We start from the raw sequence: 23,431 nt of genomic DNA on the forward strand, positions 1-23,431 counted from the left end.
TTTTATCAGTGAAACTTCTAGCAGAATGAAGCAAAGAACCCCTCCTCCACTCTAATCTTTGCTTGTCAACCCTTGGTTACACATTATGATTCCTGAAGAGATTTAAAAGCATACAGATTTCTAGGCTCCTTCTGAAGCCAATGAAATAAAAATATCTGGATGTGGAGTCCAAGCATGAGGATTTTTTTTTAAACATCTCTGAGTAATTCTATTTTGTAATTAGCCTGGGAACCACTGCATTAAGTCGTAATTCCATCAAATACATAATGGCTACTTTCAACTCTTAATGTTCTTTTGTTAAGAATAGACTAGGGGCTAATTTTATTTTTTTGGAAAGTCTCCCTAAAATGAGAAATGAAAAAATTGAACATTCATATTCATCCACAAAGCATTGTGTTGCTCTGGAAACCTGAGTCATATGGGCTGTGAAATATAGGTATTTTAAAGCATCAGACAGTGAAACTTTGAACAATTACAATATAAAATCTATGAACTATACTTTTAGAGAAAAGTAACAATATTCGCATGACTTGAAAAATAGAAATCTTATATATTGGTTAATATATTAATACTTGATTAAACATAATTAATAATTGATTAATCATACCTATTAACTGATGGTAACATTTATAATTGATGGTTTTATATTTAAAGAAAGAGAGAAAAAGATATTAATTTGATCAATTAATCCAGTGTTTAATAACCCAATAGTTGGAAAATTAAACAACGATTTTTAGCACTATGCAAGATATTGGGGTAATAGGAAATGAAAGCTTCCCTTCCCTGATAAAACTTAGTAAGTAATGGATTCTAATGAGTTTTTCATGTTTTGAGGTAAACCAAGTTCTTTTCATTTTCCATGGTTGAAGCAGCTGCGTCTCGTATAAGCGTGGAGAGCTGGGTTTTGAGGGGCCTAGAGCTTGTACAATTTGGGGAGGACTTTTCAAGTAAAACAATACAAGTAAATACCTTTAATTAGCTAAAGGTACCAAGAAGGGGCCAAAGCAAGTGAGAGATCCTGCATGCACCCTGGCTCCATCCAGAAAGGAGGGAAAAGGGAACATGAGCAAAGAGGCAAGTTCAGTGCCTGAAGACCTAGGTCAGGTCCTTGCAGGCAGCATTTTTTCAGTCACGCCCAACTGCAAGGAAGGCTGGGAAATGTAGTCTCCTGCTGGGTGGGCCCACGACCCTGCAGAAGGGGTATTTAGATTGCGAGACCACTGGCAATCTTCCTCTCAGAAGGAAAGGCTGAGGACTCAGGATCCCAGACATTGCAGAGGTTCTCAGTGGAAGGAGCTACTTCAAAGAGGCCAGCTGTTCACCAGATCAAAGGTGAAAAGTCCCCAGAGTGAGATTATGATGAACTGAGAGGAGGGCATGTGGAAACACGTTTGCTGGGCTGGGAAGGCAAAACAAAACAGACAGGCAAAGAGCCTCCAGAAGCCTTCGGGTAAGAACCAGAGATGCTGAACTTATCATCCCACTGTGACTGACACCTATGGGGGAAAGAATTCCCCAGAAAGAAACTGGGATGTCTTTAGGAAAGGAGACACACATTCTTGTGTCCAAACTGACACACATGTCCACCACCCCTCCTTTAAGGGAGCTAGAGAATGAACAGGTAAACACATAATTATGGAATGTGGTAAAATCCTTAGTAGAAGAAACAGAATGAAATTTGCAGTCATTTCTGGAATGCCCGAGGCTGAGGGAACAGAGGTGAATTTTAAGGTGAATCTTCAAAGTATCAGGAGGAGTTTTCTAATTAGACAAGAGGGGGAAATACACTCAGGGAAAAGGATCATGGACCAAGCTAGAGTTTTGAACAGGGGCCATCTTAAGGAAAAATAATACAAGTTTATGAATCCAAAATTAATATATGGAAGTGGATATGTTTTTACAATGAGAAAACGTATCACAACAAATAACTAGAGTCTTGGAAATTTTAAGTCCCTTTCTTCTGGGATCCCTTTAGGCAATTTAATAGAAATGCTCCCACAGAAGTATTTCCTGATTGTAACTTTACTTTCTGTCCCTTCCTAGAATGTTCTAAAATACTCAGCCACCTTCACCGCCCACAGGGAAAGACTGGAGGCTAGTGTTTCACTAACTTCAGGGGCAATAGGCCTTGTGTTGTGAAGTGGCGTCATAGGTTTCAGGAATGCCTAGTGGCTTGACTTCTTGGAACCCGGGCTTTTCTGGATTACAGTTGGAGCTGAGGTTAGACACGTAGGCATATGCCGATAATAAAGGATTTCATGTGCCATCCTGTGGAGCTCTATCTTGTGGGATATGGAGACTTTGAAGGATTTTATGTGAGAAAGGTACATGATTAAATTTACATTTAGAAAGATGCCTCTGAGACATTTAGGGCCTAGGTAGAAATCCAGAGAAGTGACTTTAGTAAGTACTTGTTGGGAACCGTTTAAAATCACCTAAAAATAAACAGGATTCCTGAATAGTGGAAGCAGACAGGATGGATTAAAGAAACAGTCATCAAGCAGAATTGACAAGAACCTAGATAAAAAGAGCCAAGTATGCAATAACTGACTGAATAAATAAAAGTGGACGTGGTTTGAGGACTGGAGGCCATTAATATTTATCTTGTATTTATATTTATATGTGAGAAGATAAGGAAAAATATGGCAGTAAGGTAAGAAAAGTAGGTGAACACAATTTTAGAAAGACTACGTGATAGTCTTTCTATTGGGAAGAAAGCACCCATCTAATTAGACAATGCATCCTTCGATGACAAGAAAATTAGTTTAAAACACAAGGAGTGAAAGACACTACATAAATATAATTATTATTCAATTTGATACATAGTATAATGTCTATGTTGTATCTTAATAAGCATGACGGCATTTATTACAGCTTAGCAAGGGAAAATAAAAACCGGTCTTAGCAATTCACCTTATCTACATGTAAATGAGATTAATTAGTAGTTTTTCCTGTCCAGTCTTTTGGGGAAAGCAGATAACTGTAATTATACTGTTTATGCACATTGTTTCCAAATATGCAAAAGGACACAACAGTTTGCAAATTAAAGTTCAACTAAGAAAATTATTCTAAAATTTACTTTTAGAATACTAGGAAAGCAAACTAGAGCATGTAAATGACATAAACAAATATGAACATTTTCCCAAGGGAAGTTGCTTTTTATTTAACTTTATTAATGCTTTTGCTCCCCACTTGAGTCATTCAATGAGGTTTAACATGTGTTTCAAACTTTTCTTTTACTTGTAATGAAGTAAGTTTGAAATTATTTTGAAGGAAAAACTTTTTAAAACATTAATACAGTTTCTTCACAAAAATAGATTTTGACAGAAAAGCAGGACAAGTTTGATCCCCACTTTCTGGAGAAGGAAGTAGAAACAAATTTGATATTGTTACAAAACTAAGATAAGAACTTTGGTGTTCTGATTTGTGGGTCATTATTCTTTCCCACACATTCATGACCTACAGAAAGGGGAAAATCATTTCTCCGGTATCAGGGTTTTAAGGTTTCTCTTACTAATCTGTTTTTTTCCTGTCGCCTTTTATTGTGGGAGAAATGAAATGCATACTTCATTTGCAGAAAAACAGAAAACAGTTCTTTTTGTCAGTTTCAGAGGTGATCAGAATACAATTTCTGCACATGCTTTGAGTGAAATGATTAAGATATGCATTTATTGCTTTATTTAGTGAACAAACTTTAATATTTACTCTGTGACAAGGTCTAACACAGACCATAGCGAAAGGGCTAGCCCTTCCTGCCCTCAGGGAGAAGGTGTGGAGACAAAGAAAGTACATGATATGAAAACTTAACAGAGGTGTGTACTGAAGAGTGCACAGAGGCAGAACAACTAACTTTTGGGAAAGGATGTGCTAAAGAATGTTTGATGGAAGAAAAAAGTAGGAGAGGTTGTGTCAGGTAGATAGGAGAACACGTGCAAGACCCCTTACAGATACATGGTGTGTCTATGGATAGGATTATGTGTGGGGCAAAGACTGATGGGAATGTCAAGGTCGGTTGGATTCACCAAGTCCTGTTGACAAAGTGTTTTTCAGACCACTTCTGTGTAGTTCCATGATAGTTTAAGTTACCATCTTGTTTGCTTAGACTAATGTAATAGCTACGCTATCTGTCTCTCTGAAAAAATACTTGTCTACCCATCAATTTTTTTTCTGTAGTGTAGCCAAAGCAATCTCTACACAAAATGCTACAGATTATGTCATTTTCCTATTAAACTCTTTAATTTCTTATTGTCCTTAAGATAAAAACCAAAATCTTTAAGATGACTTGTATGATCCTCCACAATCTTTCTTGGCCATCCCTTCTACACACATGTGCTCTCTCTCTCTCTTTCTCTCTGTCTCATATTACATCTCTTGGGGTTCTCTATCTTTTGTATTCTCCTATTTCTAATATAAGTTAGTCAGTGGATAGTTGGAGTGAAGGCTGCCTTCTTGAGAGACCCATTTTATTTAGGAATTTATTTATTTGCAAAGGATATGATCAAAATGGCCCCAAGATGAGACATAGAGGAGACCCTTCTAGGGACTAAGCCATTGTTACGGTCCTTTCTGATTCCCAGATAACCTTAGATACCCAGGTTTGGTGTCTTGGCCCGCGTGTTATAAGGCCTCCTCCGGATGCTGAGCTTATGATAAAAACCCATTCTCTTACTGAAAAGGGACAGTGACAAATATCCGTAATCTGAGAACCCTGAATCCCTGCATTCAGTTACTAGTATTTTAGGAACTGTCCTGTAGGAAATATCTTTTGTAATCCCTTGTTTAGAAAGTTAACCCCTCCGTGCATGAAGTTTGCCTTTCCAGAGAGGAAAAGCATAATTTTTATTAGTCAGTGTTAAAATGAAGAAGCGGAATCAACATGTGTGTATGTGTACCTATTTAGGTTCATATATATTTTCCTATCTATCTACCTATCTATCTATCTATTTACCTATCTACTTATCTATCTATGAGTTTCTGTAAGTGGAGTGAATCTCACCTCTGCACTCATATGGTTCCCTAGGAGGAGTTAGAACTTCTACAGTGAAGAGTTGGGAGTCCCACGTGGCTGAACCTGAGTTTTGGGGAAGATGAGAACAGTGTGGAACATCTCTGTAGACTGTCAAGTGCAATCGTGTTAGACAATTGTGGAGGACCAAGGCTTACTGAGACTTAGTGTAGCAAAAAAAAGCCATGATAATAGTCAGTGATTATGGCTATCTATTATTATGGACTTTGTGTAGCCTAAGGAACAATGAAAATGATTATCAAGTATCATGGGTATCACCTAGGCATTCAGGATTATCATTTGATCTAAAAGTAGGAAGGAATATTGGATGACTTACCTGCAGAACTGTGGCTAATCAGAGGCAAGTTTTATTTGATTCAGCATGTTAAAGAAATGTGTGATTGTGGCACAGATATTTTGCATGTCTACTCCCAAATTACCAGAAAGTCAAGAATTCTTGTCCAGCATATTTTTCCGCAGGCTGCTACAGCAATCCTAACCCTGTTGGAGAATTAGTGTGCAGAGATAAGGGTAGCATCTCAAACATCTCTTCTTGTTTGAAACTTATCAGATGACTATAATACCGTTGAATTTGAAGGGATTCTACAAAATACTTAAAAACTTCAATGCAGAAATAGAGTCATTGGCAGAATGCTCAGGATTGAGAAGAGGTTCAAATGCAGCCTTATCTGCCGAAGTGCTGAATTTCTTTGGAAATACCCATGAGGATACTGAGACGGGAGAGACATTAAAGATGATTTTAAAGACCTCTCTTTCAGACATCACGTTTCCAAAACTACTGGCCTTCTTCCTGAAGAGGGAGCAGCTCCCAGCAGCTGGGAGTGGAAAAGACTTGGACATGAGAAAACCTCTGTTTCTATAAGCCTAGACAGGGTAACCGAGGCCCGGACTGAAGCACTGTGTCAGGGGGCGTGGAGTGGGCACAAGGCTCCTTCTCTTGTAATGGAAAAGATAAATGACCAGAAATGAGTGTACTGGGATGGAGGAATTGGATCTTTGACTACAACATTTTTTATAGACTAGTGCTTCAGTGTCATGCCTTAGGAGTTGAGGAATGCTAAGGATTGATAGACACTTTTACAGGTACCAGCTGTGAGGCCATTTCTTTCCTCAGAGCGGATGAAATTTTGCTGACCGAGGTGTTGCAGTGCAGCAGAACTAGTCTTCAAATTTTGTTTCTGGGCATTAGGCGCCATGGTTTCATGTCACAACAAAAGGGCCCTGAGTTTTGACTCTATGTCTTAAGACAAGATTTTTGACATAGCATGTAATATTTTAGAGTGATATCCTATCAGAATGAACCATTATCCCCATGGCTCTGGGGCTCCTTATCCCCTTTAATTTCGTGGCAGAAGGTACCTATTCCCCCAGATTTGTATCCAACCCGAGTGGTCCACAGACAATAACAAGAGGGGATGTTCCACCATTGAAAACCATGGGCTGCTCGTTCCCATCTTGAGATGCCTGTAGGTGTTTTACAGCTTTTTGGCCTGATGACCAGATCCAACCTATATATATGTCTCTCTGACTTTATTGCTAGAACTCACTCCCTGGTACCAATTACCATTTAATATTCTTTGGATGAAAGCACAGAAAGTGATTCTAAGCCTCTCATAAAAATGATTGGCTGGTACCTGCCGAAACGGAACCAAAAGCTGAACCACCAAGTCTCAGAATATACAGAGCCATTGCAGCTCTGGGGACCTCAGCCTGAGAATTTATAACCTTTACTCTTTTTAGCATCTGCTGTCAGATGCTATCAGATGATACACTGAAAGTAAGGTTCCTGGTGGAAAGAACATGATTAGCTGAACTTTGGTCACCCTATCTTTTTTTTTTTTTTTTTTTTTGTGGTATGCAGGCCTCTCACTGCTGTGGCCTCTCCCGTTGCGGAGTACAGGCTCCGGACGTGCAGGCTCAGCGGCTATGGCCCTCGGGCCCAGCCGCTCCGCGGTATGCGGGATCCTCCTGGACCGGGGCACGAACCCGTGTCCCCTGCATCGGCAGGCGGACTCTCAACCACTGCGCCACCAGGGAAGCCCATCCTGTCTATCTTTAAGGCATGAAGGCTGGGTCTAGAATCAGGATGGGAGAGGAAGTTAGGAATACTGGCCTGAAAGTAAGTAGCTAATTTATGTTATTATGTTTCCCTGAATCTCTGAAGATGAGTGTAGTGATCCACGTACTTAAAAAACCAATGAAGTATTGTTGGGCCATAACATTTTGTGGGCCGCATACCTTAATAATTGGAGTACACATATATATATATGAGATAAATGAATGGGACCATGTATATCATCCATTATGGAAAAAAATTATCGTTAACAAGCCCATATGTAAATACAAAATACATGATTTTGACCTCATCCTGGATGATGATGATGGTGATGGTGATGATAATGGTTATAATACTGGTAACAGTCTGAGTAATTCCTAATTGTGTGGTGTTTCGCAAGTTAACCTTTCTGAGATATTTTCTTCCTTTGTAGAGATAACTACGGTATATACCAGAATACTACATATCAGTTCAGTTTCTGAGATGTGCTCAGTGCTCTGTAGCTGTCATCCCTTTAGACTAAGAACCACCTCCCTTTATTCTGCTTTCTTGGGTTTATGGATTTCTCAACATATTTTTATCAAACACCATTTTCTGATCTGGCCACTGTCTTTCTGAACCCAGCATGTCAAAATTGCCTGTCTTTGATGATACTTCCCATAAGAAGATTCTATCTTTTCAAGCGATATTAGAGAAGGTATGTCATCATTTGTGCATATTTTGAATGATTCTTGGATAATTGCCAAACATGCATTTAAGGTGGAATTACTTTCAAAATTAAATTTCTACATTATAATGTATAAACTTTACAATACGCATTAAGTAAAGATGATGATAGAAATATGTATTACTGAAGGCATTTTTATGGCATGCTTTTATAGTGCTTTATCTGTCAAGAGCCTGGATTCTCAATCTATTTGCTCTAAAGCATACATATAAGTAATCATATGTTTATACATTTGTTTAGTCTTATTGTCACTGTAATATTTCTAAGTTAACTGTTAGCATCCAGGCATTTTTTTATTATAAACCTCTAAAAGTCAAGGATGTCTTGTTAGTTTCACATATGCTACCCTAGTTGAAAATCATTGTATTAGTTATCTTGTGCTGTATAACAAATCACCTCACAACTTAGTGGCTGTATTAGTTTGCTAGGGCTGCCATAACAAAATGCCACAGACTGAGTGGCTTAGACAACAGAAATTAGTTTTCTTGCAGTTTGGAGGCAAGCAGTCCAAGATCAAGGTGTTGGTAGGTTTGGTTTCTTCTGAGGGCTCTCCTTGGCTTGTGGATGGCCACCTTCTTGCTATGTCCTCACACGGTCTTAACCTCTGCCAAAGCCTTCAGTTAGCAACTTACCGATACATCCTTAAGAGTTTTAGCAATCACAAATCACAGGAGTACTTATGAGTCGTAGTTTTTGTTTTTTGTTTTTTGTTTTTGCGGTACGCGGGCCTCTCACTGCTGTGGCCTCTCCCGTTGCGGAGCACAGGCTCCGGATGTGCAGGCTCAGCGGCCATGGCTCACGGGCCCAGCCGCTCCGCGGCATGTGGGATCTTCCCGGACCGGGGCACGAACCCGCGTCCCCTGCATCGGCAGGCGGACTCTCAACCACTGCGCCACCAGGGAAGCCCGAGTTGTAGTTTTATATTTGCTTTCATTTAAGATAAATTTCCCACTGACAGTTTTAGAAGAAGGGTTGTGTAGATGGCTGGTGGGAATGTAAACTGGCACAGCCGTTATGGAAAACAGGATGAAGTTTCCTCAAGAAATTAAAAATAAGACCACAATATCATCCAATAATTCTAAGTATGTATCCAAAGGAAACAAAATCACTGCCTTAAAGAGATGTCTGTGTTCCTACGTTCATTACAGCATTATTCACAATAGCCAATGTAAGAAAACAACCTAAGTGGCTGTGGACAAATGAATGGGTACAGAAAAGGTAGTATATATAGCAAATGGGATAGTATTCAGCCTTAATAAAGAAGGGAAGTCTGATATTTGTGACAAAACGGATGAAAATGGAGGTCATTGTGCTAAGTGAAATAAGCCAGGTAAAGAAAGGAAGACAAATGTTACATGGTATCACTTATATGTGGAATCTAAGAAAAAAAAAAAAGGCCAACTCATCAAAACAGAAAGTAGAATGGTTGTTACCAGGGGCTGGGAGATGGGGAAATAGGGAGGGATTGTAAAATGAGTACAAACTTTCAGTCATCAGAGAAATAAGTTCTGAGGACAGAATATGTAGTATGGTGACTATAGTTAATTACACTATATTGTATTCTTGAAATTTGCTAAGAGGGTAAATCTTAAGCATGCTCACCACAAAAAAAAAAAAAAAAAAAGGAAAAGGAAAACAAAGGGACTGTGTTAGGTGATTTATGTATCAATTAACTTGATTATGGGAATCCTTTCAGTGTATACATGTATCAAATCATCACATTACACACTTCAAATATATTACAATTGTATTTGTCAACCATACCTCAATAAAGCCAGAAAAATTTTTTTAAAAGAAGGGATGTATAGTAAAAATATGTAAACAATACTACTGTACATGTACACTGCATTGAACAAGAATAGATTTGACCTAAAATTCAGACTATATTAAAGTATACTAACCTATTGGGACTTTATTCCATATCAATCTGTTCCTATTCTAGGGATCTCTCATACTCTTCGGTTCTGAAAATGTTGCAGTGTATTAAGTTCCTTATCTTTAAAGCCCAAAGATTTGTTTACTCCACGCTTTATAGGCTTGATCTCCAGATTGAACCTGGGCACATTTCCTGATATTTTTTTTATTATTCTAAAGAAAATAAATTAAGTTCTACCAAAAATATTTCTACTACATAGATGTTGGAAACGTAATTTGCTTGGAGAACTTGAATTTCCTAGGTAATTTCTCCAACTCTAAAATTCACCTGACTCTTGAGGAAACAGAGGAAGCTCTTAGCATCATTGACACTCCCTACACAGAAGACCAAAACTGATGCTCAGGTCCATTTGTGAGTTAAGATGCTCTATTATTCCAATTAATTTTTGGTTTTAATATTTTCTTAGCTATAGTAACAGAATATTTATCAGTCATGTTACTGAAGTTTTTCCCCCCTACCATTAAAAAAAATATTTTCCATATTTTTCTTCTTTGAAAACTAAAACTAATTCTAGTTGTTCTGGAGCAAATGTTTTGTGGATGAGTAACACCGCATTATTACAAGGATGTACCTTCAACCTTGAATTTTAACTGTCATGTTGACACTGGAATATTTATTTTTCTTATGGAACTTTGCACATGTTATTAGGTTTCACGCTATTTCCATCTCCCACTACTATATCCTTGCAAGTATTATGGTGTCAAATAGCTGCCTTATTAAATTTTACATTGTATACCCGAGAGTCAAAACCTTCTAATAATATTGGCACACGATGTCTTGAGTTTTTCTGTTAGGGGTTAGAAATTCAGTTTCTTTTCCTCTGGACTGGAAGGATTATAACTGGTGTTACATGTTTTGAATATTATCTTTTTATTCCAAGAAAATGAAATCCTAAACTTTGCTTGAAGTGTTGTATACATTACTTCTGCATATGTTCTAGTGCCTTTGATAGTCCGTTTACATATTATTCACTTTTGGATAGGGTTTCTTTGAAAGTAATGATTCCCTATCACATTAGAATTTCACATTAGTGAAGTCCTCAGAATTTCTCTCAAAGCACAGTGGCCCTTCTTAGGAAAGTGGCTTGTTGAAGATGGGTAGGAGAGTTGGGTGGATCGGAGGGATGGGAAAAAGACAAAGGCTTTAAGGAATACAGAATATAGGGCATTTCATTTTTAAAAATTTTGATGCTTGTTTTCCTACATTTTCACTGAGTCTACAGCTTTCCAATATGCAGTGTTCTATACCTTCAGAGTTTAACTGACTCTGAAAATAGTTTCTCTACTATGTGTGCCAGTGGTTTAGTGCAGTAATACTTTTTCTGAGTTTTAATATGACATGCTTACTAGATTGCCTTTGAAGCCTTCTATGCTTTTTCAAACTTTGAAGAGTGGGTAGATGCCTGTTTGATCTATGGCTCACCTTTTTTTCTTGCTATTTAGGGAAGGGTTCTTCCCTATCCACATGGACGCAAAGAAGTTACCATGTTGGTACACAGCCCAGAGGGGAGAATGGCTCTGGGATGAATAGATGTCAGTCCCGTGTGGCTACTCATTTGAACAGAGAAAATATGCAATTGGAGGTGCTTTGTGGTGGCTGTTTTCTATCCTGAGCTTTGGGAAGCGGAGCCCTTGCTTTAGGCTGTGGCAGGTGAGGCTGATGGAGCACGAGCTCAGAGAGAGGCAGACCAAAGAGGGAAGATGCAGGGGTTTGAATCAAGGCTGAGTAGGTTCTGAGTCCCAGCAGCATCTTTGTTTTCATGAGCTCATTATTGCACTTTTAGTAAAGTCCGTATTTTGTCTAAGCTAGTTTCCTCTGAATTTCTGCTATTTTATAGATGTCCAATCTAAAGCATGCCATTTTTTCCTTTGTTTTGGTTGAGAAACCTCTAGTTATCTAGTTTTACTACTCAGGTAGAATGCTTTTTAGTATTCACTGCCATTCACAATGGTATGTTCTTTATTGTCTTTTTAATGCAGTTCCTGAAGTGCATTTAATATAGTTCCTTAGGTGAAGGAGGTATTATTTTTATAGAGGTTACATAAACCATATAATGATTTAAAAATTCATAATTATTTGGCTAATTCAATATGACTACATTCACCCAGTCCACTAAGCACGTCTTTGGACATTGAAAATAAATTAGGAAACAGCAGAGGGAATAGGAACAAGACATTATAATATGAAAAATCCAGTTTAGAGCAAGCATGATAAGATTATTTTGATAGTAAAAGCCTTGAGTCATCTATGCTGAACAAAGATAAGAAACGAATGTGGAAGTGCTTATTCTTCAAGACTTTAAACTTATTTTTCAATACCATCAAGATATAGTGCTTTATAAGAACTATGATTAATGTGTGGAATTGTTTTTGAGTTTAGTCAAACTTATTTCATACATTTGCACTAATCTTTATCTGTTCTTATCAGAATTCTTCTTTCTCAACAGTCCCCATGTCTCTATATGTATTGGAAAACCACAGAGTTGTTTGGTTCTTGTTTTGTTGACATTCTGAAGTTATGGAGAATACAGGGATGAGTCACTGGGGTGCCGAACTAGATAAGGCACCAGTCTCTGTTTCCCAGCTGATGGGCTACGTGCAATTTCTTGTTCTGAGTCTCATTACTGTAGAGATCTTATAATGGGCTAGATTGCAACATGAATTTAGCAAATTCTTCCAGTTCCCTTCAGAGGCCTCTGACAAAGCCATGGTATATGGAAATTGACTCATTTTCCACTGTGAGGGCTGCTGGTGATATATTATGCAACTGGTGTTCAATCAGCAACAGTCAGACAAGTCTGAATCATGATTTTTATCCTGTTTTTCTGTTTGTTCTGTTTTGCTTTTTAAAGATTGTGTGTCTCCTTTGCCCCCTCCTCACTTACTTCCTTTAGATCTTTCTAGTAAATGACAATGTGATGCAGTGAAAAGGATCCTTGACTGGCATCAGACAACCTGTGTTTCAGTCCTGGCTGTGCCCTTCTAACTCTTTGACTTTGAATGAGTCACTGAGCCTGTTTCCTCATCTATAAATTGAAGATGAAATGCCCATGTCACAGAGTTGTTGTAAGAATTAAGTGAAATAAATCTGGTATGAAATGCTCCAGAAGATCAAGGTATGATTCTTGGCAGTGCTTTTATTTTCCCCCCAAATAATAATAAATAAATCTACTTGTGGTTAAGCACATGTAATCTGGACAAACTATCTGAGTTTGAATCCTGTCTCTATTATTAGTAGTCTGACTTTGGTAAGGCATCCCACCTCTTTGTGCCTCACTTTACCCATCTAAAAATGGGTATAATAATAGCACTTCCTCATACAATGGTTGTGAGCATTAAAGGAATTAATACTTGCAAAGCACTTGCAAGTTTCTATGTATGGTAATTCTATATGTGTTCGTTAAAAAAAGAAACGAGCAACCAACTAAATAAGTAAAGGGATTACCTGCCTTTCCTCGGTTGACCTGGGAAGTCCCAGATTTTGAGGTAGACACTGAAGCGTGGAGAGCTCTCTATGCTATGGTGGTTGCTTCTCATACTGCAAGCCATCTCGCAGGAGGCGCCATCCAGAGCCCTGCCATACTGCTTGGGTCTTTTGAGGAAGTGGAATCCCGCTCCCTCTGCATGGAATTCTCCTAAGTGTGCCCTTAGACTCAGCTCTTCAGTCCCATAAGCATCCATCTCCGAAGGTACCAGCTTCCTAAGGAGCGTGGTCTTGCACTGAGAACAGTGTCCTTCCTTATGGACGCTTTGCCTTCTCTGGGATTCAGACTTCCAGTTTGGAACTGATTTTCCTTTTTAACCATCAAGATACTAAAGAACAGGGGCTTCCCTGGTGGCGCAGTGGTTGGGAATCCGCCTGCCAATGCAGGGACACAGGTTCGTGCCCCGGCCCGGGAAGATCCCACATGCCGCGGAGCGGCTGGGCCCGTGAGCCATGGCCGCTGAGGCTGCACGTCCGGAGCCTGTGCTCCGCAACGGGAGAGGCCACAACAGTGAGAGGCCCGCGTACCGCAAAAAAACCAAAAAAGGTACTAAAGGACAGATCGCCCCCTCCCCTCCCCACACTCTCCTAGGCAATGGATTGCTCTTGCCTGTGCTACCCTGTTGGGTGATCTTCCTTGAGAAATTCTCAGGCTCAAAGGGGTTCATTATACTCCCTTTCCCTGGACACTTTTCTCACAAGATAGATCCTGTATATCTACTTGCAGTACTTCCAGAGAGTGGAGACTGTGACCCAGGTGGGGTGGAAGCTGCCCTCAGTGAGTCCATGTTGGTGTTTTGGAAAGAAGGATCCTGTAAGTCCTTTTCTGAATTGTTCCATCAGCTTTTGCCAACCAGAAATTAGCATCTGTGGTTCCAACCAATACGTGCACAAATTTATACAGTCAGCTAACCCTGGGTAATACATAACCTTGGGTAATACAAACCCCCTCCCAAATTTAAATTATTCTATGCAGAGTTACCAGTCTTGGTTTAGATAAATCTTTAATTGTAGTTCTTAACTCAACTGAGGTCTAAGGTTTAAATCCCACAATTACCTGAATATTTTGCTCACGGAAGAGAAGCATCTTTAGAAGCAAATGGCATTTAGGAATCTTTAAGAGAGTGTTTAGGGAAGTGTAGGAGGTCTGGACAAGGTGAAGAGGAGAGAGGAGGTGATGGAGGCACAGAGGGGAGGGACCAGAGGAATAAGAAGGAACAGAGGATATAGAAAACCAGCTGGAGGAGAGGGCTGGGCTTCACTGGGGAAATGAGTAGTTTGTTGTTGCCGAAGTTTGTCAAATTCCTCATTAGCTTTTGCTGGAGAATCTTTAATTGAAGCAATTTTTGAAGCAGAATTTTGTTTGGAGGCCTCTGCATACCAATTAAAAAATGCTACTAACTGAACCTGAGATATCTTATTCCTTTTTTTTATAATTAAGATTTAATGGACATACAGCATTATATTAGTTTCAGGTGAACAACATAATGATTTGCTCTCTGAATATATTGCAAAATGATCACCACAATAAATCTAGTTAACATCCGTCACCACACATAGCTAAAATTTTTTTCTTGTGATGAGAACTTTTAAGATCTCTCTAGCAACTTTCAAATACGCAATACTGTGTTGTTAACTATAGTCACCATGCTTTACGTTATGTCCGCATGAGTTATTTATTTTATAAATGGAAGTTTGTACCTTTTGACCCCCTCTCCATTTTAACCCCCTCCCCTCACTGCCCACCTCTGGCAGCCACCAATCTATTCTCTGTATCTAGAGCTTGTTTTTTTTCTTTCTTTTTAGACTCCACATCTAAGTGAGATCCTAGAGTAATTGTCTTTCTCTGTCTGACTTATTTCACTTAGCATAATGCCATCCATCTCTGGTCCATCTATGTTGTAGCAAAAGGTACTTACAGTTTTTTGTTTTTTTTTAAGGGGCTTTTCAAGTAAGCAATTTTATTCAAGTCAAATACTCCTCAGAGTGGCCATCCATAGAAGTCTCAGTCATCCTTGCTATATTTATGCCATTTACAAAGAGGGACATAAGCATTAGGAATGTGATGAGAGCACATACAAGATGCAGGAGTTTTCACTACAAGGAAAAGACTTGGACGGAGATGACCTCATGAGAGCTGGCAATGGTCAGATGAAATGACAGGGGTACACTTTGTGTCTTGGGTCCGCAGCCTGAGGGTTAGCTGCCTCTGCACACAAACTGCAAAAATTTGCACGCTGACAGGTGGACAAGCAGACAAACCTGCTCTCAGGGTCAAAGACGAACTCTCCAGACAAAATGAAACATAAGAAGCACTGATCAGGTTTTACTGGTGTCCCACAGCAAAGTTTGTCCAAATGGACACTGGTCAATGAGAACCAAAAACTCCCCTATCTCTGGGGCTGGCTTGAACAACAGGCTTAAATGGTCTGTCTTGTCATCTTTTGCTTATCCTCTCCCTCTGATTCTCCTTATGACAAATGATACTGTTAGGTAATACAACACAAAATGGAAGCACAGAAGAGAACAAAAAGGAATGTTCTGATTCCACTAAGGATGGAATTAGAACCAATAACAATAAATTAGAACCAATAACAAAACCTGGGTACCTACCAAATTGAGAATAACTAGTAAGGAACTCAATTCAACTCAAAGGGAGAGGACTTCAGACCTAGTTCTGACTTATAACATCACAGACTTGTCAAGCCATGAGCAGCAAGACGTAAAGAACCTCTCTGGGTTCTGTTCCTCGTCAAATGCTCGGGTCTGCCACACCAGGCAGTATACACCGTATCTTGATGTAAAGTACATGTATGTAGTAAAACTGTGGAAATAAAGACAACCACTCAAAAAGGAACAGACAGAGGCTATTTATTCCAAGCTTGCCATGGTAAGGATGTCAGCCACAATCACTTGTATTTGGCAGAGAGTAAATGGCAAGCAGAAGTGTGGGAAAACTCTGTGGTGCAGAAAAAGAGAAGGCTTCAGGTATGTTCTGATTGGAGGCTGTTGGCATGAGAAAGCTGAAGGTAGGTTAGCTAGAATTGGGCATCTTATGTGATTGGTTTGGGGACCATACTTCACTTTCTCTGGTTCCTCCTGAGTTGGAAGTGGGGGCAATAAACAGAGAAACTGACACTCATTGACCAAGCCCTGAGTGTTCTGAACCAATTACTGAAGAGGCTATAGTTTAGTTTTCTGGACCAGTTGTTGCAGAAATTGTGGGTCAAAGTTCTGCTGTCATATATTGTCCTGCCACTGTCTGTTTGTATATTCAGTCTCTTAGTAGTTTTCATGTTAAACTTTCTTTTGGTCGTATGGTTACATAATACAGACCCATCAAACTCAATGTGTTTAAACTGAAATTTGTCATTTTCATTAAATTTACCAACCTCAATGTGTCCTGTCAAACTGTAAACCTAGGAGTTGATCTTTTTTGTTTTTCCGCCCATCTATTTTACTATCCATATCTAATCGATCACCAGTTCATGTGAATTTCATATCTTTAACCTCTCTCCAATCTGTATTCTTATCTCCATCCCAGTGGTCACTGCCCTATGCCTCAAGTTTTCAGAATTTCTTCTAGGCTTATTAATACAGTCTTAGATTTCATTGTCTTCCAATACATTCCCTAGATGTCTGACAGAGTAGCCTTTCTGAACCCACAAATCCCTGAATGACTGTAGGTCAATGTCCAAAATCCTTACCATGGCTTAACAATCACGTACAACCCAACCCCTGACCAGCTCTCCGATGTCATCTCTCCCCATTCCCATTCCTACACTATGTTGCACCATGAAGAGAAAATTCAGTTCCCCACTTAAGTCATGTTTCTGTCTTCCATATCTTGTGAACAATAATTCACACTTACTTGAATTCTCCTCTCACTATATCTCACCTGCCCCACTCACAGATTTGGCCCAGATAAATAGTACTTCTCCTTGAAGACTGGGCTGAGGGATCCCCTCTTCTGTTAAGCCAGTCACAGTTCCTCCCAGCAGAATGAGATTGCCTTCTGATGTGCTACCGTAGCAACATGTACGTACGTCTACCACGGTACTTATCATACTTTCTGTTTACTTGACCATGTTCCACTTAGAATATTAATGTCTGTACAGCAGAGATTATTTTCCAGAGTCCTCTCTCCCTAACTGCAGTGTCTGGCATATAAGAGGTGCTTAATGCTTTTTTGTTGAAAGCATAAATGAAATAATGAACTTATAATTAGTTGCTGGATAACCTTTGTGCAAATCAGTGCAAGTTTGATTTCCATCCCCTCTTCACATATACCTTTCTTCAGAGGACAGCTTTCTCTAAAGCGTGGCATAAGGAAGATATTCAATTTTATTGTATCTCTGGCATTTCTGCTCAGTGCCCCGCAGAAACTTGTGGTCCCTCGTCACTCTTCCCAGCATCACCATGGGCTGACCACTTGCTAGTCAACAACTATCACAGCAGGTGATGGACTTTTTGACTTAAAGATCTTTCATATCCACAGGAGAGCAGAAAAGGAAACCAAGTGGAGTGTGGCTTATTTCTCCTCTTACTGTCTTGCCTCTCTACAGCAGAATAACAATTTAGGAAGGAATAGCTAAAGTTCTTTACGACTTAGACTTTCCCAAGGGCCCAAGTGGGAAAGCATCTGAGGGCAGCCGGAGCGCTGAGGATACACCTCGCCTTACCTTCTGTCCGTCTTCAGGTTCTCAACCCTCCCCCATGCCCCATCTTCTAGAGAGCTCTCTGTGAACCTCTCTCCTTGGGAGACTCATCATTGTGCACAGGGCAACATCTTGGTCCCTGGATCTAATGCGTCACACTAGCATTTCATAATTTAAAAACACGGAGTGGAGGAGGAAGGCTGCCCTAGGTAATTCCGTTCAGGTTTTTTGTTTGTTTGTTTGTTTGTTTTTAGCACAACAGTGTTTTAGACATCTGCTGTGTTGTCTCTCAGGAATGCATCACAGCATCACATTTGTTTCAAATACACAGCTTGGCATTTTGTTTACTTAGCATTTACCTTGAGCAAAGACACTGGGGAATGGCTGCAGTTAGTCCACATCCTTTACTCACTAAGGAGCATCAGGTAGTTTCTATGTTTGCATTTCATTGTTCTGCTTCCTGATGTTTTTTCATTTTGTGCCCAGGAAGTCAGTGAGAAAGGGACTGAGCATTGTGTCAACCTGTCACTGTGATTTTTGTGCTTACGTTCACTCTCTAAAAATGCAATTAAAGGCTGCTTCCTTAGAGGGTGCTCATATAATAAAAACCAAACAAAACCCACAAAGTGATGTTCTTGCCTGTCATGCAGTCTAGAGACTGCTCATCCTTTTCAGTATTCCCATGGCTGCGAGAACAGGCACATCTGTGTGCTAATCTACGGAGTCTCTTATTTGTTAGAGCAGAGGGCACACAGCGCATTTCCCAAGGACAGTCTCACTTTTAGTTTTGCTTTGTTATGTTTTTAAGAAGGGAGGGAACTATAGTGTAACCCCCTGTGTTGAGAATGGGAATATTTTTAAGCAGCGAAGTATTACCATCATGCAGAACAGACTTACTTCTTTCCTTACTCTGCAAGCGAACTATATTGCCCTTTAGTGGGAGTTTCTGTTAATGGAAGTTTCTGTTATCCCACAAAGTCTTTTAACATTTAGGTAAAGAGTAAATTTCTCCTTAGAGTAAGATAAAATTATTTAGTTCTCCTGCACGGGGATGTGATCGGTGAGGAGTGAGTCATGCTGGTGGTGGTAATTCATCTTGTTCCGTCTTCATGATGTTCATGGTCAGAGGCTAGATAACAATGTTTAAATAACTTCTAGCTGTATTCTGGGAAGAATGTGGTATGGCTGGGTCATATTATTAACTGTTAACAAATTTTAAGGACACATAGCTTATTCTTTCTCCTTCATTTTCATTTCACCATCTAAGCAACTTGAATTGTGTTCCAACTGTCTCAAAAGAGGAATGCACAGGGATGAATGTCATAGATAGAATTCCTGGCTTTTTATTCCCATAAGTTATTCTTATTAAGAAGAACTGAATTTGCAGGACAGAAAAATAAGACTTCTTCTCAGGTTGGAAACAAACTTCTGAACATGAGAGAGAGAAATAATGGTGGATCTAGGAGTAGCAGGTCTTTGTTCTTTCCTCTGGCAGAGCTCTTAGAACAGCTCATGGTAACTTGTGTGGAAATTACACGATAACAGAAGACACTGCCTTCCCCTTGGCTATCTCTCTTGGGGGAACCAAGAAAAAATTATATACAATTTCCTTTATCTAGTGGGATGGGGGCTCAGATGCTTCTTTTATTTCAAGAAGCTGTGATAGGGCTTCCCTGGTGGCGCAGTGGTTGAGAGTCCGCCTGCCGATGCAGGGGACACGGGTTCGTATCCCGGTCTGGGAGGATCCCACATGCCGCGGAGCGGCTGGGCCCGTGAGCCATGGCCACTGAGCCTGCGCGTCCGTGAGCCTGTGCTCCGCAACGGGAGAGGCCACAACAGTGAGCGGCCCGCATACCGCAGGAAAAAAAAAAAAAAAAAAAAGAAGCTGTGATACGTCTGGCACATAAAGTTAGGGGACTAATTGTAAATCAGCTTCCACTTACTAACTCAGTAAAAAATTTGGGCAAGTTTCTTAACCTCTCCAAACCTTATGTATCTGTAAAAGAGGGAGAAGAAACTAACCTTGAAAAATTGTTTTAAAAACCAAAGTAAATGAGCTAACATTTGTCAGGGACCAGCAGGGTATCATTAAATGGCATCTATTATTACATTATTACTTTTACTTGTAATAAAGTGACAATTATGTTTATGTAATAGTTTGATAAAAGGCTTGTTTGATCTGATGTGAACCTCTCATCACTATGCTGTCACGCTGCCTGAATTCACATTTACATTCTCTTCAAAAAGCTATAAATACAGTTTTATTGAGTAAGAAGCTCATTATTGGAGATAATGTCTCAACTTTGTGAAGCTGACTTGGTGTTTAAGTCAAGAACATGGGTAATACAGCTTCTTTAAATGGCAAAGATTTACTCATACTAAATTCTAATTTATTGCCTGTACATCTCAAATAAATTTATGAGAACTTCATTAAAAACTGTGAAAATGTCAACATAGAATTATAATTATTGTCCTTACTGCATACTTGAAATGTCACAAAATATCAGGATTATATGAGCTAAACAAATTAAAAGCATATTTAGGGAATAAGCCATTTCTAGTATAAAGTCATATGTCCTTATTCCCTCAACAATTTGTTGTTCAATAAATACTAATGGATGATGACACAGTATAACATTTTGTGAATTTAATTTGCTCAGTTTCTCTCTTCTGGGAGGGTGCATGAACAGTACTCTTCAAATGTTTCTTTTTTCAACTCATCCAACTTCCTGTTAAAGCTACATTTGCCTTTAAGTACTTAATCTTTGGTCCCCTTAATCAGAGTTTTATAACTATTGATACACAGCACACGAAAAATGGGTTACGAGTGTGCCTAGGGAGGATTCCCTCCACCTTCAAGTTGATGAGTGGGGTCTCAGGGTAGCAAGAGCTCCATGGTCCCTCCAGCTAAAGCAATTGCTTCTGTCTATGTCAGTGTTCTGTACACAAATTATTAGTTTCTGTATATGCCACAAAGTGAAAAATGCGGAAAGCCTGGTAAACAAATTTTTAAAAATCACAATTTGGTTCTAACTAATTTAAAAAAACTCATTTAGCCCTTTTTTGTGTCTTTCCACATCTTAAAAACTTATAGAAATGTTGGCTCCATGATTCTTTTCCCTAGATTCACATACATTTTTTTTTCTAGGAAAAATAAAAAGGCAAAAAATCTAACAGTGGGAGGCATCTACCCTAAGAGTGAAAAATTAATAAGAACACAATAAGACCGATGTAATTTCAAGAGGTTGTACTGAACTTAAAAGCTAACTTTCACATTATCTTAATATTTAATACTTTACTTTTATGATAATGTATTCATAACATAAAAATATTTCCCATTTATTAAAATCTTGTCTTAGGATTAAATAATTTAGAAAGTTTCATGGAATATCATAAAACATCCTCATAATGACATTTTATACATTGATTTGCATCATGTCCTACTGTTGTTTCCACATAAAGATACTTTTATTTCAAATGGTGGAAATGGTAAACAGAACACAATAATTTGTGAAGGACAAGGGTGAGTAAATTCTTCTAAAAGAGTTTATTGAATGGGTTGTAGGTTCAACTTCTATGAGAAAGGCCCAAAAAACAGTGATTTAAATAAGATTATTTCTCTCACAAAAGAATTCAGGACAAACATGATGGCTCTGAATGTCAGGGATCCATGCTCTCTTATCAAGTACTGTTCCAGGATCCTCCCAAAATTATTTTTAGTTCACGGTCCAAATGTCTGTTCCAACTCCAACCATCATGTCAACGATCTCACTGTGGAAGTGGGGGACATAACAATTTGCTTTTATTGGTTAAACTTGAAATTTCACACATCACTTTCTCTCACAATTGGTTGGTAAGGATTTAGGCACATGGCCATGAAATGAAGGATGGAAATGCAATCCAGCTAAAAATTTGATCACTCTGAAAGGGGAAAAGGGACATTATAAAACAATTAGCTGTCTCAACAGCAAGGGACTAATGTGGAAATGTCAATAAACGATCCCATCTGAGACAAGGGACGGGTTGATATTTATTGTGGAACTTAGTATACTTTGGTTTTACTGGAGGGCCAAAGAGAGTACGTGGATGTCACATATATAGTGTGTTTTCCTTCAATCCAGGGTACGCTCTCAGAAAATAAATGTTTTCCATCCCGAGATTATTTTTACATAATAAAATAAAAATAAGGCAAATAAGGCAGTCTTCTCGTCAAGGAGTTTATCCTCTATAAAAAAAGATAAAAATAAAAAATTAACGTCATGTGTTAAGTGTAATAAGAAAATAAATATATAAAGTTCAGTGGCGGAATAATAGTGATTAAAACAATTCCCTAGTTCAAAGACAGTTTTCAAGGATGCAGTTCTTGAGCTGGATTTGAATGGATAAACACTTGTGAGTTTTTATCTATTTCTTGGATAAAGAGCAATTACACACAACGTTAGCTTATTAAGGAATGATTTCTTGTCTTTATAGCCAAAAGATCAGGCAGTGAGAGTGGGAAGAGACCCTCATTTTGTACAGGGTTGCTGGAAGCTGGCTGGGAACCTCCATTGAAGATAATGTCTGTGTTGGCCAGTGCCCTCTCTGCACGCAGCCCTCTCTTCCTTCAGATCTGGGATGGTAACTTGCTCTTACTAGTTCTGGAGTCTGCACTGTCCTTTATGGTTTTCCTCCCCTGCCAACCCTTTAAAAAAAAAATAGTCCCTTAACTAAGCCTGCTTAAAATTGTTTAATTTGTGTCATTTATTTCCTACTTGAAACCTAATGGGTATAATGTGTAATTATATATTGAAATAAGGTAAAGTACACAATAAAAATAGGGGAATAAATGTCACTTTATTCTAAATTACAAAGGCAATGTCACAAATAAGAAGAACAATCAGATCAGTAATGCAAGTAGAACATAAAAGGGCATGATTATAGTGAGATAATTTAATATTGCACTCTTGGTCAAGGGAATATTATATTAGCAAAAATAAAGACCTTAAGGATTGAATTGTTATAGTATAAAAAATTAATTAACACAGAGGTATATAATTTTGGATTTGTATATTATGCAATGAATTGAGCATATAATTTAAAATAATCATAAAACTCAAAATTAATCAGGATTAGCACACTGAGAGCCACTTCCAGTAATAGTATGGAGAGTTTCTAATTTCAGTTCAACAAATCAAAAAATAAATGACAAACAGAAAAACGCAGTGATCTTGTATTTATAAATACGCCCTTTTTGCACTGCTTATAAGCAGAGCTTAAACTAAATCACAGATAATGGCATATAGTCAATAACAATTAAGATATTGTTATTCAAAACGTGTGACAGTGCTAACACAACACTCAGAGGTAAATTCCTTTTTTTTTTTCTGTTGGCTGCAAATTATTCTGGGTTTTTTTTGAATTTTATTTATTTATTTTTTATACAGCAGGTTCTTATTAGTTATCTGTTTTATATATATGAGTGTATATATGTCAATCCCAATCTCCCAATTCATCCCACCACCACCAACCCCCCTGCTTTCCCCCCTTGGTGTCCATACATTTG

The sequence above is a fragment of the Pseudorca crassidens genome, chromosome 18, assembly GCF_039906515.1.
Source record: "Pseudorca crassidens isolate mPseCra1 chromosome 18, mPseCra1.hap1, whole genome shotgun sequence".
Classification (NCBI taxonomy): domain Eukaryota; kingdom Metazoa; phylum Chordata; class Mammalia; order Artiodactyla; family Delphinidae; genus Pseudorca; species Pseudorca crassidens.